This window comes from Mustela nivalis, assembly GCF_964662115.1.
Source record: "Mustela nivalis genome assembly, chromosome: 16".
NCBI lineage: Eukaryota > Metazoa > Chordata > Mammalia > Carnivora > Mustelidae > Mustela > Mustela nivalis.
This window is the reverse complement of record NC_139035.1, coordinates 22,734,212-22,748,275: the sequence shown is the minus strand read 5'-3', so window position 1 is coordinate 22,748,275 and position 14,064 is coordinate 22,734,212. Positions and strand designations below refer to the sequence as shown.

At 49.4% G+C, this 14,064-nt stretch overlaps 1 protein-coding gene across 7 annotated transcripts in view; it reads left to right on the top strand.

Moving 5' to 3' along the window:
• Nucleotides 1–14,064, top strand: part of FAM163A (family with sequence similarity 163 member A) — a 75,341-nt gene that overhangs the window by 18,548 nt on the left and 42,729 nt on the right. Inside the window, exon 2 of one of the 7 annotated variants that reach the window (XM_082703808.1) lies at nucleotides 10,606–10,688. The exons of the other annotated variants lie outside the window; for them this stretch is intronic. The gene's annotated coding sequence lies outside the window, so the exon portion shown is untranslated. The remainder of the gene's footprint in view (nucleotides 1–10,605; nucleotides 10,689–14,064) is intronic. 7 annotated transcript variants of the gene reach the window in all.

The following is a 14,064-nucleotide window of genomic DNA, read 5'->3' as shown; positions in this document are numbered from 1 at the left end:
ATTATAGAAATCACATGTAAAACATCTTGATTTTAAAACAGGGCCTGTCTTATAGTAAGGGGGCAGCCAGTGTTAGCTCCGGTCATCATTCTGCCAGTGTCTGCCTATTAATAAACCCAGGGTTCCAGGATCTCAGGACTGATGGAGTACCTTCTTAGAATTCATCTCAGTGTCCCCAGATTTATTTTTTTATTATTTTATTTTTAAAAAGATTTTATTTGTCAGAGAGAGCGAGAGAGAGAGAGAGCACAAGTAGGGGGAGTGGCAGGCAGGGGAGAAGCAGGCTCCTTGCTGAGCAAGAATCCTGATGCGAACTCGATCCCAGGACCCGCAGGATCGTGACCTGAGCTGAAAGCAGTTGCTTAACCTACCGAGCTATCCAGGCATCCCTCAGTATCTCCAAATTTAGGTGCACTTTGTTCACTGTAGCAACTTCTCGTGTGTGTCTCCCCCGCCCCACCAGCATAGGGATGGCTGCAGCTGGTGGAAGCTGTTTTGATCAGCCCGGGCCTCGGAGTGGATGCTCCTCCACTTTTCTACCAGGTGGCGGGGGAGGTAGGGTGCGATGTCTCAGTGCGGTCGCCCTCAGACTTGACCATGCACAACAGCCAGCGGAGGATCTTGATAAAACCTGTTCAGTGTGGATTCTGATTCATCAGGCCCGAGTTTCTGCATCTGTACCAAGCTCAGGGTGAAGTTGTGGGCCCGGGACCCACGGCGTGAGACCAAGGCCATGCTGTGTGACAGTCTGGGTGAGCCCAAGTGAAAGCCTGTGGAATTCATGCCCATTAGTGGGGGATGGGGGTCGTTTAGATGTGCTTGGAGTGGGTTAGGAGAGCAGCTCAGTGAGTGGGGAAGCCCCCTGGCTCCCAAACCACTAGCGGGTGTGGACATCTCTAGGGAGGAATGGGTGCAGGTAGTTAATAACACTGATCAAGGAAATACACATGGGAAGTCATTTTTTTTGCTTATTTTAAACACCAGAACTGGCTTAAGACTTAGAGCTTTAATCCTATTATTCTCACTTCTGTCCGTGGATTTGCTCTCTGGAATGGTAGACATAGGGATGTGGTGCCCCACTCATGCCTAGAAAGTCACACGTGGAGAGTGTGACAGGCATGGAAGGTGACTGCACAAAGGTTCAGAGCTGCTGCGTGAAGAGACCCAAACCCCCAGATGAGGCTGGCCCCCACCCAACACCTCCTCACGGTGACATTGCCCAGCAGGAACCTAGACCCTGACTTTCATGAGCCACCTGGCTCTTAGGCCTCCAGTTGCGATGGATGGACCCAACTCTCCCAAATAATCTGAGTAGCCCCGTGAGCATCACTGGTGCCCCTCACATTCGAGACACCTTTATTCCTTTTTCACAGGCTTGCACGTGAGTCCTTTGTGCCGTCCCTCTCCCGGTCCTCTTCTCCTAGACACTGTGGCGGGCACCGAGATGATGTTATTGTCCAGTGCGGAGAATCTGGTCTCTGCTCTCTGGCTGCACTGATTCCGGGGGAGCCTTCCTGGGAGACGTAGGAGACACGCAGCTGGACCTCCAGTCCTGTCTCCTGCTGCCTGGATTCCCTTGGGCCAGGCTTGCGAGAATCTGAAAAATAGCTTTATGATAATGTGCCCTAAAAGCACTCTGCAGACCTGGGTGCCTGGGAAGAGATTTGGGGACTCGGTATTGCCAGCTCCCTGCCCCCTCACCCCGTCTTGCCCGCTGTCAGCATCCACGCACTGCTAATCTTCCCCATGTCTGCCCAGTGTACTACACATTTGTATCTGTCACTTCGGATCCCCCCGCATGGCTGCCCCCGGCCAACTGGGCTTTCTCCTTTCCTTCCAGAATGTTCCCGAGGACAGCCCAGCCTTGGATAAAGGCTTTTGCTTCCCTTTGTTTCTCTGACTTGGCCAACCCCCACTCCTTGCCCCTAACAAGTACCTTACTGAGCCTGCCCAGCTCCCCGGCCCCTGCCTGCAGCCGCTGGGTGCCCCCTCTTGTTTCCGGGGTGCGGGGTGTGTGTGTGTGTGTGAGAAAAGTAGAGGAGGTCCCAAACACGGCTTCCCTCCCACCCCACTCTCTGAAGGAGCCTATGGAGTTCTGAGGTGCCTTCCAGCACAGAGCAGAGTGAGGTCTCAGAATTAGCATGTCCCTCCAATTCCTACAGTTAGGATGGACGCCAGAAGTTTTTTGTGTTTTTACTTGTGGTGAAAGACGTACCATAACCTTCACTCTGCTAACCATAGTTGACTGCACAGTTCAGCAGGGTTCAGTATGTTCACGTGGGCGAGCCACAGATCTCTAGACCTTCCTCACCGAGCGGCACTAAAATTCTATACCCACCGAACACTAAGTTGCCTCCTGCCTTCCCCCAGCCCTTGGCAACCAGCTTTCTACTTGCTGTGATTTCTGACGACTTTAGATCCTTACATGAATGCAACCATGCAGTGTCTGCCCTTCTGCAACTGGCTTATCTGCTTCGTGTAATGTGCATGAGGTTCAGCCATGTTGGGGTGTGTGAAGGATTTTCCTTTTTAAGGCTGTGTAATATTCCTATGTGTGTGTGTGTGTGTGTGTGCACGCGCGTGCGTGTGTGTCTGTGTGGGTACACACACCACGTGTTCTTTATTTTATTTAATTTTTTAAAAAGATTTTATTTATTTATTTGACAGAGTTCACAAGTAGGCAGAGAGGCAGGCAGAGAGAGGGAATGGAAGCAGGCTCCCCGCTGAGCAGAGAGCCTGATGCGGGACTTGATCCCAGGACCCTGGGATCATGACCTGAGCTGAAGGCAGAGACTTAACCCACTGAGCCACCCAGGCGCCCCAACTGTGTGTTCTTTAGTAATTCATCTGCCCATAGACCCTTGGGCTGGTTCCTCAGTTTTTTTTATCCCCTTATTTTGCAGCTAGGCACCCATGGAGAGTGACTTGCCTGCGACCACACAGTGGATCAGATGTGTGTTTGCCCAGGATTCTATGTTGTCTCCTGGGTCCTGGCATCAGGATGTGGGGGGCTCTGGTCCCACCTGGGTGTACTAGGGTAGGCCCCCACAGAATCCGACATGCTGTGAGGCCCACGGTGATGTGCCGGCTGGTGCTGATGGCTGCGTGCCTGTGAGAACACCCAGCTTTGGCTTTGACTTTGGTGTGGTCCAAGGGTCTATGTGTATGGACGCCAGATTTTTCTTAATCAAGTGATGCAACTATTGCTAACTTGTTTAGGCATGCTGATGACAGTGTATTATAGTAAAGAGAGCTACTAAAAAAAAGGCATACCACAATGGTTATGAAATTCAATGCATGGTATCTAAGATATGCTTCAAAATAACAATCAGAGGTTTGGATGAAAAAGGCTGGGGCGCATTATACCACTCTCTCTACTTTTGTATAGGTCTTCAGTTTTCTGTAATAAAAAGTTTTTCATCTTAAAAATTAGGAAAAAAAGGGGGGGCGCCTGGGTGGCTCAGTGGGTTAAAGCCTCTGCCTTCGGCTCAGGTCGTGATTCCTAGGGTCCTGGAATTTAGCTCCACGTAGGGCTCTCTGCTCAGCAGGGATCCTGCATCCTCCTGTCTCTCTGCCTGCCTCTCTGCCTACTTGTGATCTCTGTCTGTCAAATGAATAAATAAAATCTTAAAAAAAATTAGAAAAAAATCTTACACTTGGCTAGGGCCACCCTGTCCACTCCCCAGGAATTTAGCAGGTTATTGCAGAAATAAGAGCAGTATGGACCACGATCAATGTTTGTGAGCAAAATACCACCGCCCCCGGGCCAGGTGAAAACAAACACACAAAGAGACTTGCAGGCCATTGGGGGGCATCGGCGTAGAGCCACACGCAGGGCGGCCAGGGGCAGGAAGGCCCAGATTTCTCTCCTGAGGCCCGGGCTCAGGCCTTCCTGCTTTGACCCAGGTAGTCTCTCCCCACCAGACCATCCTGTCCCCCGTTCCCAGCTTCCTAACTGACGTCTGTTTGTCCACAGTAGGAAGTAAATATGATTGTATGTGTTCAGTCGCCCATCCCTCGTTCCTTCCCAAAGGTCCTGTCACCCAGCCCTGCTCCAGGAAAACCCAGAACTTCTTCCCTCTGCCCACAGAGGTAGTCCTCACTCCAGCGGTGCCTTACTGAGTCGCTGGGGACTTGACTCTACTTGTCCCTCCAGTTTGTCCCCCCACCCCCGGCCTCTCTCCCCCCATGCCCTGGCCACCCTGAAGTTCTTTCACGTGCTCAGACACCATGCTCTTTCTCGTTTCCAGGCCTTCGCACATGCTGTTCCCTCTGCCTGGATACTCTCACTCCCGCCACAGCCTACTCTTGGGTAACTCATTGTGGGCAGGTCTAAACGAAACCTCACTCTGCCTGGAAGCCTTGCCCTAGGCATTGGTGATCCTGCTCTGAGCTCATCCCCTAACGCCCCCAGCCCGGCTCCCCCAATGCATTTAGATCCCCATACTGTAGATGTTTTATAATTATTTTTTGAATCAACAGAATATATTTGATCTAAAAGCAAGGAGAAACAAAGCAACGCACAAGGCACCAAGCAGGCAGCACTGTCTCAGGCCGCAGACACCCACCCTCCTGTGCTCTCAGTCATCCCACATGTACTCTACTCCCATGGCTGATTACCGGAAGCTGATTCCAGCTGCTGCTGGCGGGGCCTGCTGGGTGCTGGTGCAGGACCACAGGGCGCCATCTACACATGGTCCTCTGGTGGTCCCACAGCTCCAGGCCCAGTAGGTAGAGGTTCCTGCCCAGGTGCGTGTCCTGGGTTTGCCTCCCGTCACCTCTGCACCCAAGCCTCGTGTGACACTGAGGTCCCTCCCTGCCTGCCCCTTGGATGCTCAGAGTCCAGCAGCCTTCTCTTCCTGCTCTCCGGGCCTTGCTGTGCTGCGTTTGTGAGAACGCTGTCACGGTCATCTCTCCTTTCCAGAGGCTCTGTTCTCTCATTGTCTAGTCCTGTCTCTGAAGGGTCCCTCTGGCCCGTGCGTCCATCCTCTTCTTCCTCACTCAGGACGCTGCGCCATCGAGACCCCCATTTTCCTAGTATCTTTCGTCTGCCCCCCCCTTCCCGTTCTTTCCTTCTGTCTACACCTGTGCAGGATGTCACCTCTCATGAAGCTCCCCCTGTCCTCGTGACCCCACAAGCTCTCATGCTGGCTCTCTCCCCCTTTCCTCACTAGACCCGTCTCCATGCAGCTGCCTGTGCCTCACCGAATCCCAGGTCTTCGGGAGTCTCCTTGGCCTCCATGCCTCCTGGAGACTGATCGCAGCCTCTGCTTTCAGACATTCTCTTCAGGCTCCCGGCTCTGCACCAGCCGGCCTTCCAGCCTCGTCCTCGCCTTCTGACTCATCTGCTGGCACATCCCTGCCTTCTTGGCCTCTGAAAGCGAGTTTCATTGAGACCCTGCCCTCTGCCCACACCATCTACAGGGCTGCTCCAGAACATCCCTCTTGGAGGCAGCGGGCCCCAGGTCTCTATGCCGACCTCTCCTGCACTTAGTTAGCTTTTCCGCTTTGCCAAATAAGGCCGAACTCCAGCACTAACCCCCTGAATGGCAGCTTCTCTGGAGTTTCTCTTTCTGGTCCCATGACTGCCATTCTCGGTTCCCTCCTACCTGTGGCCCCTTCTGTGGCTTGCCTCTGTGAGGCCGGAAGTCCCGTCACTGTCCCTGAGGTTCCCCTATCCCCCTCCTCTGAGTTCCTTTACCCAATCTTCACTTGGCAGAAGCCTTTTGTTCCCCTCTCTCCTGCCCTATTTGCAGCCTTTACGCTTCCAGTTCACTGTTCATGCTCAAGGTTCTTAAGGTGCGATCCCTGGACCAGCAGCTGCAGCGTCATCTGGGACTGCATACTCTCAGGCCTCATTCTAGACCAGCTGGTTTGGAAACTCTGGCCAGGCCCAGCAATCTGTGTGGGGAGATGCTGATGTACACTGAAGTTGGAAAACTGCTGTCCTAAAACACACCACTAAATACACATGTTTACTTAGGATTGGTTTCAGCTGGAGGTAATGACTGAAAAAGTGGCTTAAACGAGATAGGAATCTATTTCTCATCCCAAGATAGGAATCTATTTCTCATGGGCAGTGCAGAGCTGCCGTAGCAGCTCTGTGGGGTCACTGAGAACACCCAGCTTCATAGCTTTCTGTTTCGCTCCTGGAACATGACCCTCTGGTCATCAAGTTTCCTCATGATTCAGGATGGCTGCTAGTGCTCCAGCTATCACATCTTTCTACAGATAGCCTCAGACACCACAGGCTAAGGGCTTAGTCTTACAAGTCAGCCCTTCCCACAACTTCAGGTGCCAGTTGCAAGTCCCCGTTATCACCAGTGTTTGTGTAGATTGGAGGCTCTGTCAGCCTCCTCCTTGGGTTTAGTCAATTTGCTAGAGCAGCTCACCAAATTCAGAAAATAATTTTACTCACTAGACAACTGGTTTATTACAAAGGATATTAAAGGATACGAAACACCAGCCAGATGAAGAGATACATAGGCAAGGTGTGGGGGGAAGGGCACAGAGCTTCCATGGCCCCTTTGAACCCACCACTCTCCCCAACCTCCACAGGCTCCTCGGTCTGAAAGCCCTTGGGACCCCTCTCCCAGGAAGCTGGACTGAAAGTTCCCAACCTCTAATCCCAGGGTTAGTTCTCTTGGCAGCCAGCCCCCATCCTTTGGTTACCTAGGGACTTTGCAGAAGTTACCTTATGAACATAACAAAAGACACTTTTATTGCTTTCAAGCTTTATGATATCCCAAAGGTTTAGGAGCTCTGTGCCAGGAATTGGATAAAGACCAAATTTACATTTCTTGTCAAAAATCACAATAGCACACGTCCCAGTACAGACCAAGAGGAACAGAAGAGCCGAAAGGTGGACTCTTCCAGCTGAATGGGCTCTAAGCTTTAAGCAACCTTCCCATGAGACCCAAATAAAACTTGCGCTTAAGTCTGGCTGGTCAGAATGTGGTCACATAGCCACACGAAATTAGAGGGAACCTGGGAAATGAAGTGTTTATTCTGGGATGGCAGAATGTCCAGCTGAACACTGAGGTTCTTTCAAAAGGTTACATCCCGTATGATTCTGTTTCTATAACATCCTTGAAAGGATTGGTAAGAAATGGATACAGAAATGGGTAAGAGGTCCATGGTCACCAGGAGTTGGAGCATGGGGAGAGAGGGAGGTGATGGGGGCTGTCAAAGGGTCGCTCCGGGGGGCCTAGTCACGGAACTGTTCTGTGTCTTTGGTGGTGGTCACATGTATCTGTACCCGTGATCACATTATAGAGAAGGAAATATACACAGCCAAACAAGCACGGATTCTTATAAGACTGGTGAACTTTGCTGGTTACTGGATTGTGTTCATTTCAGTTTCCTGGTGTGATGGTGCTCACAGTTTGGCCAGATGTTACCATTGGGGGAAATTGGGTAAAGGGTATATGTGATCTCTAGTATTTCTTTACACGGTAACTGCAAGTAAATCTACATTTTTTTTTTTAATTGAAGAAACAAAAACAGAATTGAGGCTCTATTGTTAATAAGGAAGGGGAGATGTTATAAGCAACTAACGGTTTCCTCCAAACACCAAAAACCCAGTGTCCTGCTGTGAACAGTCCCAGTTTATTAGCAAACTTAAGACCTTTAAGATCCCGCAGTAAGGTGCCTTCTGGGCAGCCCATACTTTGCCAGTGCAGGGGAGGAAAGACTCTCCTTTTTTTGTTCATTTGTTAGGTCTTTATTTATCTCCCCAAATTGTTATTCAAATTCTAGTTAGTTAACATATAGTGTAATTTTGGTCTCAGGTGTAGAATTTAGCAGTTCATCGCTTACATACAACACCCAGTGCTCATCAAAACCGTGCCCTCCTCAATGCTCACCTCTCATTTAACCCATTTCCTGCCCATCTCCCTCCAACAACCCTCAGTTTTTTCCTCTATCATTAAGAGTCTCTTGTGGGGGCTCCTGGGTGGCTCAGTTGGTTAAGTGACGGCCTTTGGCTCAGGTCATCATCCTGGAGTCCTAGGATTGAGTCCCGCATCCGACTCCCTACTCAGTAGGGGCTCTGCTTCTCCCTCTGACTCTACCCCCTCTCGTGCTCTCTCTCCCACTCTCTCTCTCAAATAAATAAATAAAATCTTGTAAAAAAAGGGGGGTCTCTTAGGATTTGCTTCCCTCTTGCTTTCTCTTTTTTTCCCCTTCCCATGTGTTCATCTGTTTTGTTTCCTAAATTCCATATAAGTGAAATCATAGGGTATCTGTCTTTCTCTGACTGACTTATTTCACTGAGCAGAATACACTTCTAGCTCCATCCATGTCATTGCAAACGGTAAGATTTCGTTCTTTTTGGTGGCCGAGTAGTATTCTATTGTATGTATATGACATCTTCTTTTTCCACTTACCAGTTGATGGACATTTGGGCTCTTTCCATAGTTTGGCTATTGATAATGCTGCTACAAACATCGGGATGTATGTACCACTTCCAATCCGTATTTTTGTATCCTTCAAGTAAATACCCAGTAGTGTGATTGCTGGATCGTAAGTCAGCCCTATTTTTTTAACTTTTTGAGGAACCTCCATACTGTTTCCCAGAGTGGCCGCACCAGTTTGCATTCCCACTAGCAGTGTAAGAGGGATCCCCTTTCTATGGATCCTTGCCAACATCTGTTGTTTCCTGCTGACTGGTTAATTTTAGCCATTCTGACAGGCATGACGTGGTATCTCATCGTGGATTTGATTGGTGTTTCCCTGATGATGAGTGACGTTGAGCACTGGAAAGACTCCTTCTATAGTCCTTGGTTCAGTAACTGGGTCCGTGAAGAAAACTGACAACCAGCAGATTAACAAGAGAAAAGGCATACAGATTTATTAATTTTTAATATTATGTGCAAGGGCGCATCACAGGGAAAAAGAGTGAATACTCCAAAAGGCAGTGAGATTTAAGAGCTTATATACGGTCTTAATAAGGAGGAGGAAGGCGAATGGGGAACTAGGGGGAGAGTAAATGATTTTGATGAAAGACAAACGGGCCCTGGGAGAGGATTTATGATCGTTGAGTTCTTGTTGGATGGTCTGTCTTGTCGCAGGTAAGAGGAGTTCAGGGAAAGCCCCTCTGTGTGCTTGCTGATTTCCAATGCCTTCGGCTCAAAATAATCCACATACCAGAGTGGCATATTTTGGGGTGGCTCAGCCTGAACTCCTTCACCAGGTCAGTGTTTTCATTAAAGCCTAGCCTCTAGCCTCTCGGGGGCAGGCCCCACAGGTATAAACGCTATTCGTGAAGCATTTCCCTCTTCACCTGTAGGGTCCTGAATAACGCCAGTGAAACAGATTTTTCTACCTTCTGGAAGTTTCCATTCTGAGAAAGCACCAAGATTCTTAGGTGTGGTGCCACATGAAAATGCAATAAAAGAGAGTGAGAAGAACCTTTTCTAAAGGAAAGGGGCCATGAACGGAGAGGGGCTGTCTCCATCCATATGTTTCTGTAGGGACCGCAGTGAGGGGAGACGCAATGAAGCATATTTTAAGGTAACTTCAAAGAATTCTGTCTTGTCATCTCTCTCCATGCTCTGGGCTCCTTCCTCAAGGCATTGCCCAGCATCAGCTGCTTCCTCATCCCTGGGCGGCTCTGCTGAACTTGACTGTGACCCCATGGGAAGGAATTAAGCCGCCTGTCAGGAGCTTCTGCTCAACTAGAATCCTGCCCAGAGGCATTTCCTAGCAGCTTTCTGAGCTGCTCCATTAGGGGCCAAGAGAGGTGCTGACGTGGCCTGGGGAAGGAGGGCCCGGAGGGCCGCTCCACTCGGGAGGGGTGCCTCGGTGGCAGAAAGATGGTGAAGGGAGGGGTGATAGGCATCTGGAGAAAGAATAAAGGGGTGCAGACAGAGATCTGGGGGAGTTAGGGGAAGAGTCAGGCAGAGCTCGTGTCAAAGAGCCAGCATGGACGAAGAACGGGGCAGCCCACCTGGAAAAGCAGTGGCCCTGGGGGACAAGCATGTTGTGGGGGCAAGGGCTGCCCGCTGGGGGCACTGCTGGCTGCCAGGCCTCCTAGGCCTCTGGAACCCATGGACTCATAGAGGGGTTCAGCGGTGGGCCTTCGGGGCTCCATGAATTCCCTGAACTTGTAGGCAGAATTCTTTATGGGCTTTTGTCTTCAAGGAGAGCACCCATGTCTTACATCAGATTCTCAAAGGCATCTGTACACCCCTAAAAGCTTAGAATGATACCCAGTGACATAAAGAAAGAGGGATTTGGAGGAGGAGTGGTAAGGGAGGGGCAAGGAAGGGCCAGGTGGAGCAGAGAAGTAGCCAGAGTGGAAAAGCCTGGAGAAAGTACTTTGCTGTGGCCCGTAGGTGAAGCAACACTGATTCTTCCCCACCAGTGTGCACTCCCCCCAAGTGAGGTTAGATGGTCCGACCTGCTCTCAATCTGGGCAGAAGTCATCTCCAGGACAGCCTGTTTCCACTCCCAGGTCCTGGAGGAGCCCTTCTCCTTAATGACTGTCAAGTTCAGGGAGATCCCTGAACCCCTGGACCTGTGCGTTCCTGCAGCCCCCTGCGCTCCCCTCGAGAGCCCCCAGCACACTTGTAATTGTGCTGGTGCCTCTGTTTCCCCGTGTAGGGGCGTGCTGTCTCTCCTGTCCACACTGCAGCCCACTGCTCCCCTGGCCCAGCGCCCGGCACCGGAGACACGCTCAGTATTCAGTAAGTACTAATTCAGTGCATGAATGAATTCAAATATAAAAGAGCGTGTCATTTTCTGGGGGAGGGCTTGTCCCCCGGGGAATGGTTTGAGGGCTCTCAGGAAAACGGCTGACACTGGACCTTAATCCAGCAGAAAAGAACAGGAAAACGATACACCTGACTTTGTGAAGTGACCCTCTGGAGGTTAATCTTAATTCTACCCACAGTAGATACTCCATGGCATCCTGGACAGGAAAGGTGTAATTGTAATTACACCTGTAATTCTTGTAATTGTTTGCTATAAATTCAGAGGCGAATGAGGCTGAATGACTTGATGGGGGCCGGGGGTTGGGGGTGGCGTTAGGGAAATAGTCATGTATGTCATTCTGTGAGTCATGAGTTCAGAATACAGACGCTGACACTTGACTTGTGGTCTAGTCAACCAGTCCATGTGTTAGGAGCACTAACTGTGGGCTGAAGAGATAAAGGCAGTGTAAACCCAGGCAGGAATCCCAGGAAAGAGAACCGACCTGGCCCAAACGTTCTCTTCTGGCCGCGTGCCCCTCAGTTCTACTCTGGGAGGGAGTATGTGCATGCGGGCCCCCACGAAGGTTTCCGTGGTCCTGAGGATGTCAACTCTACCCTCTGCTCCCTCAGTTGCCGCTTGGCAAAATGGCCTTTTGTGGCCACCATTGGTGGTCTAACCTCCAAGGGTTTCTGTTTTATTAATTGAAGTGAAATTTACATAACATAAAATAACCACTTCAAAGTGTGAAATTCAGTGGCATTTCATACATTCACAGTGTTGTGCAATCACTTCTGTTCAGTATCCATCACTCCAGAGTAAAGACCCAGGGACACCTGGTTGGCTCAGTCAGCTAAGTGTCTGCCTTTGGCTCAGGTCATGATCTCCAGGTTCGGGGATCGAGCCCCGCATCAGGCTCCCTGCTCAGTAGGGATTCGGCTTCTCTCTCGTTCTCTTCCTCTGCCCCTCTCCACTGCTCATTCTCTGTTTCTCAAAGAAATAAATGAAATCTTAAAGCAAAAGCAAAACCCCCAGACCTGTTAAGTAGTTTCTCCCCAATCGGCTTCCTGTGTCTATGGATTTGCCTATTCGCGAAATTTCATATAAATAGAGTCTTGAAGTATGTGAACTTCAGTGTCCGGCTTTTTTTCATTTCATGTAATGTTTTTGAGGTTCATCGCTCTTGTAGCCCGTATCAGAATGTCATTTCTTTTTATGGCCGAATAGTATTCCATTCTATGTATATACCATAATTTTTTATCCCTCCATTGATTAACTTTTGGGCTGCCTTCACATTTTGGCTACTGGAAATAGTGATCCTGAGAACATGTGTGCACATGTATTTGTGTGGCTACCTGCTTTTCATTCTTCTGGGTAATCTCCAAGTTTTTGTTCCAAAATTTAACCATGAATTTAAATTCTGCTGGCAAAAGCCCATCAGCATCTCAGTGAGGAGAAATATTACCCATGACAGGTTCTTAAACTTCGGGTTTTTTGATGCAAAACCCTTTTGTCAAACAGCTGACCCCAAACTCTAAGATAGAAAACAGAGAAGCAGAGTGCTCTGGGTGAGGCAGAAGAGAGGCCAGAAGCGCCATGAGATCAGCCTCCACACGCTGTCCCCCACTCCCATCTGTGCCCCAAAGATCTGAGGTGGCTCAGTCCTCCCTGGCTCTGGGCAGCAGCCATCAGAACCCCTGTTCTCAACATGCCGAGCCCCAGGTCGGGCTCGTCCGGGAGGCCTGAAGACTTGAACACCACCACCTCTGGGCACACTTTCTTTCAAAGATAGGTCTTGGGTCTAGGCTCTCAGACTGCCCTGGGAGATTCAAGAAGCTGCTTTTTAAAATATATGTGATGATGTAGATCTACTTTCTCCTGTAGATCTCAGCCTCTCCCTTTAAGAGGATTCCTCTCAAGGCTTAGTGGAAAGAAAACTGAGCTCCTCTTAAACTGGGATTTGTTGTAACTGACCCTATTTCCCTTTTTCCTTTGGTGGCTAAGAAGCCCAGAGTTGGATTTGCTGCCTACATCCCACCATTCTGAATACCAGCTTACAGCTGGGCGCCTGTTGCTAAGAGACCCTCCTTGCTGTCTTTATCTACTTATTTTATTTATTTAATTCCTACCCTACTGAATGATCTGTATTTCTGAATCACCTAAAATTCATTTTGGGTTGAGGTAAGATACAAAGAATCATTTTCTCATCTTGGTAGTCTTGACCATACACCGTCTCCCACCGGGAACTCCGAGTGTAGAATCTCAGTCGGCCCAGATAAGATCACAAGTCAGCCAGAGAAGCTTCCTCATGTACTACTGGCCTGGGTTCTAGAAAAGAGAGAGTGCCTAGGACAGATCAGGTGAAGGTGGATGGTCCCAAGACCTCAGACTTTCATGATAGGCTTCGGTCTAACCAACCCTCTACCTCTGCTGTGAACAGCATTTATGGAATAAAAGACAACACGAGGATGATATTAGGCCCCGGGGAATTCCAGAGGGTGAGACCACATGCGCAGAAAAGACAGTGGTTAGGACATGAAAATGGAGTGGAGTATCCCATTGCCCAGGAGCAAAGGGGAGGAAGAGATTTTTCTGACCATGGGATCTGAAAAAAAAAAAAAAAAAAAAAAAAAAAAAGATATGATCTGGGTTTTCTGACCAGTGGTAGGAAGGATAACAGCATTCTAGGCAGGGGAAATCGCTTGCGCAAAGGCTTGTAGACATACGTAGGGGAAGATACATGGATCCGTGTACCAGACACACAAGCTGCGATCTCAACTGCAGATGTATGCAGTTAACCTGTGTGTATAAGGCTGCGTGTATGTGTGTGTGTGTGTGTGTGTGTGTGTGTGTGTGTGTGTAAGGTACTCGGGGCCAGGTGCTGCCAACCCCACCTAGCAACACTGTCCTTTCAAACCCTGGGAGCCATAACAGACCAGCCAGCCAGGCGCACGCTTGATGTCTGTCTCAGGTTCTGAACTAGAGTCCCCCTGTCTTGGGAATAAGGTTCAAAAGGAGACACAAGACTGACCCAGGAGGGCAGCAGTTGTTTACCAGAGGTGGGAAGAGCCCTTGCAAGGTTTAGGCAGGAGAGCAACATAGTTGTATTTTATTTTATTTATTTATTTATTTATTTATTTTTAAATTTTTTATTTTTTTATAAACATATATTTTTATCCCCAGGGGTACAGGTCTGTGAATCACCAGGTTTACACACTTCACAGCACTCACCAAAGCACATACCCTCCCCAATGTCCATAATCCCACCCCCTTCTCCCAACCCCCCTCCCCCCAGCAACCCTCAGTTTGTTTTGTGAGATTAAAAGTCACTTATGGTTTGTCTCTCTCCCAATTCCATCTTGTTTCATTGAT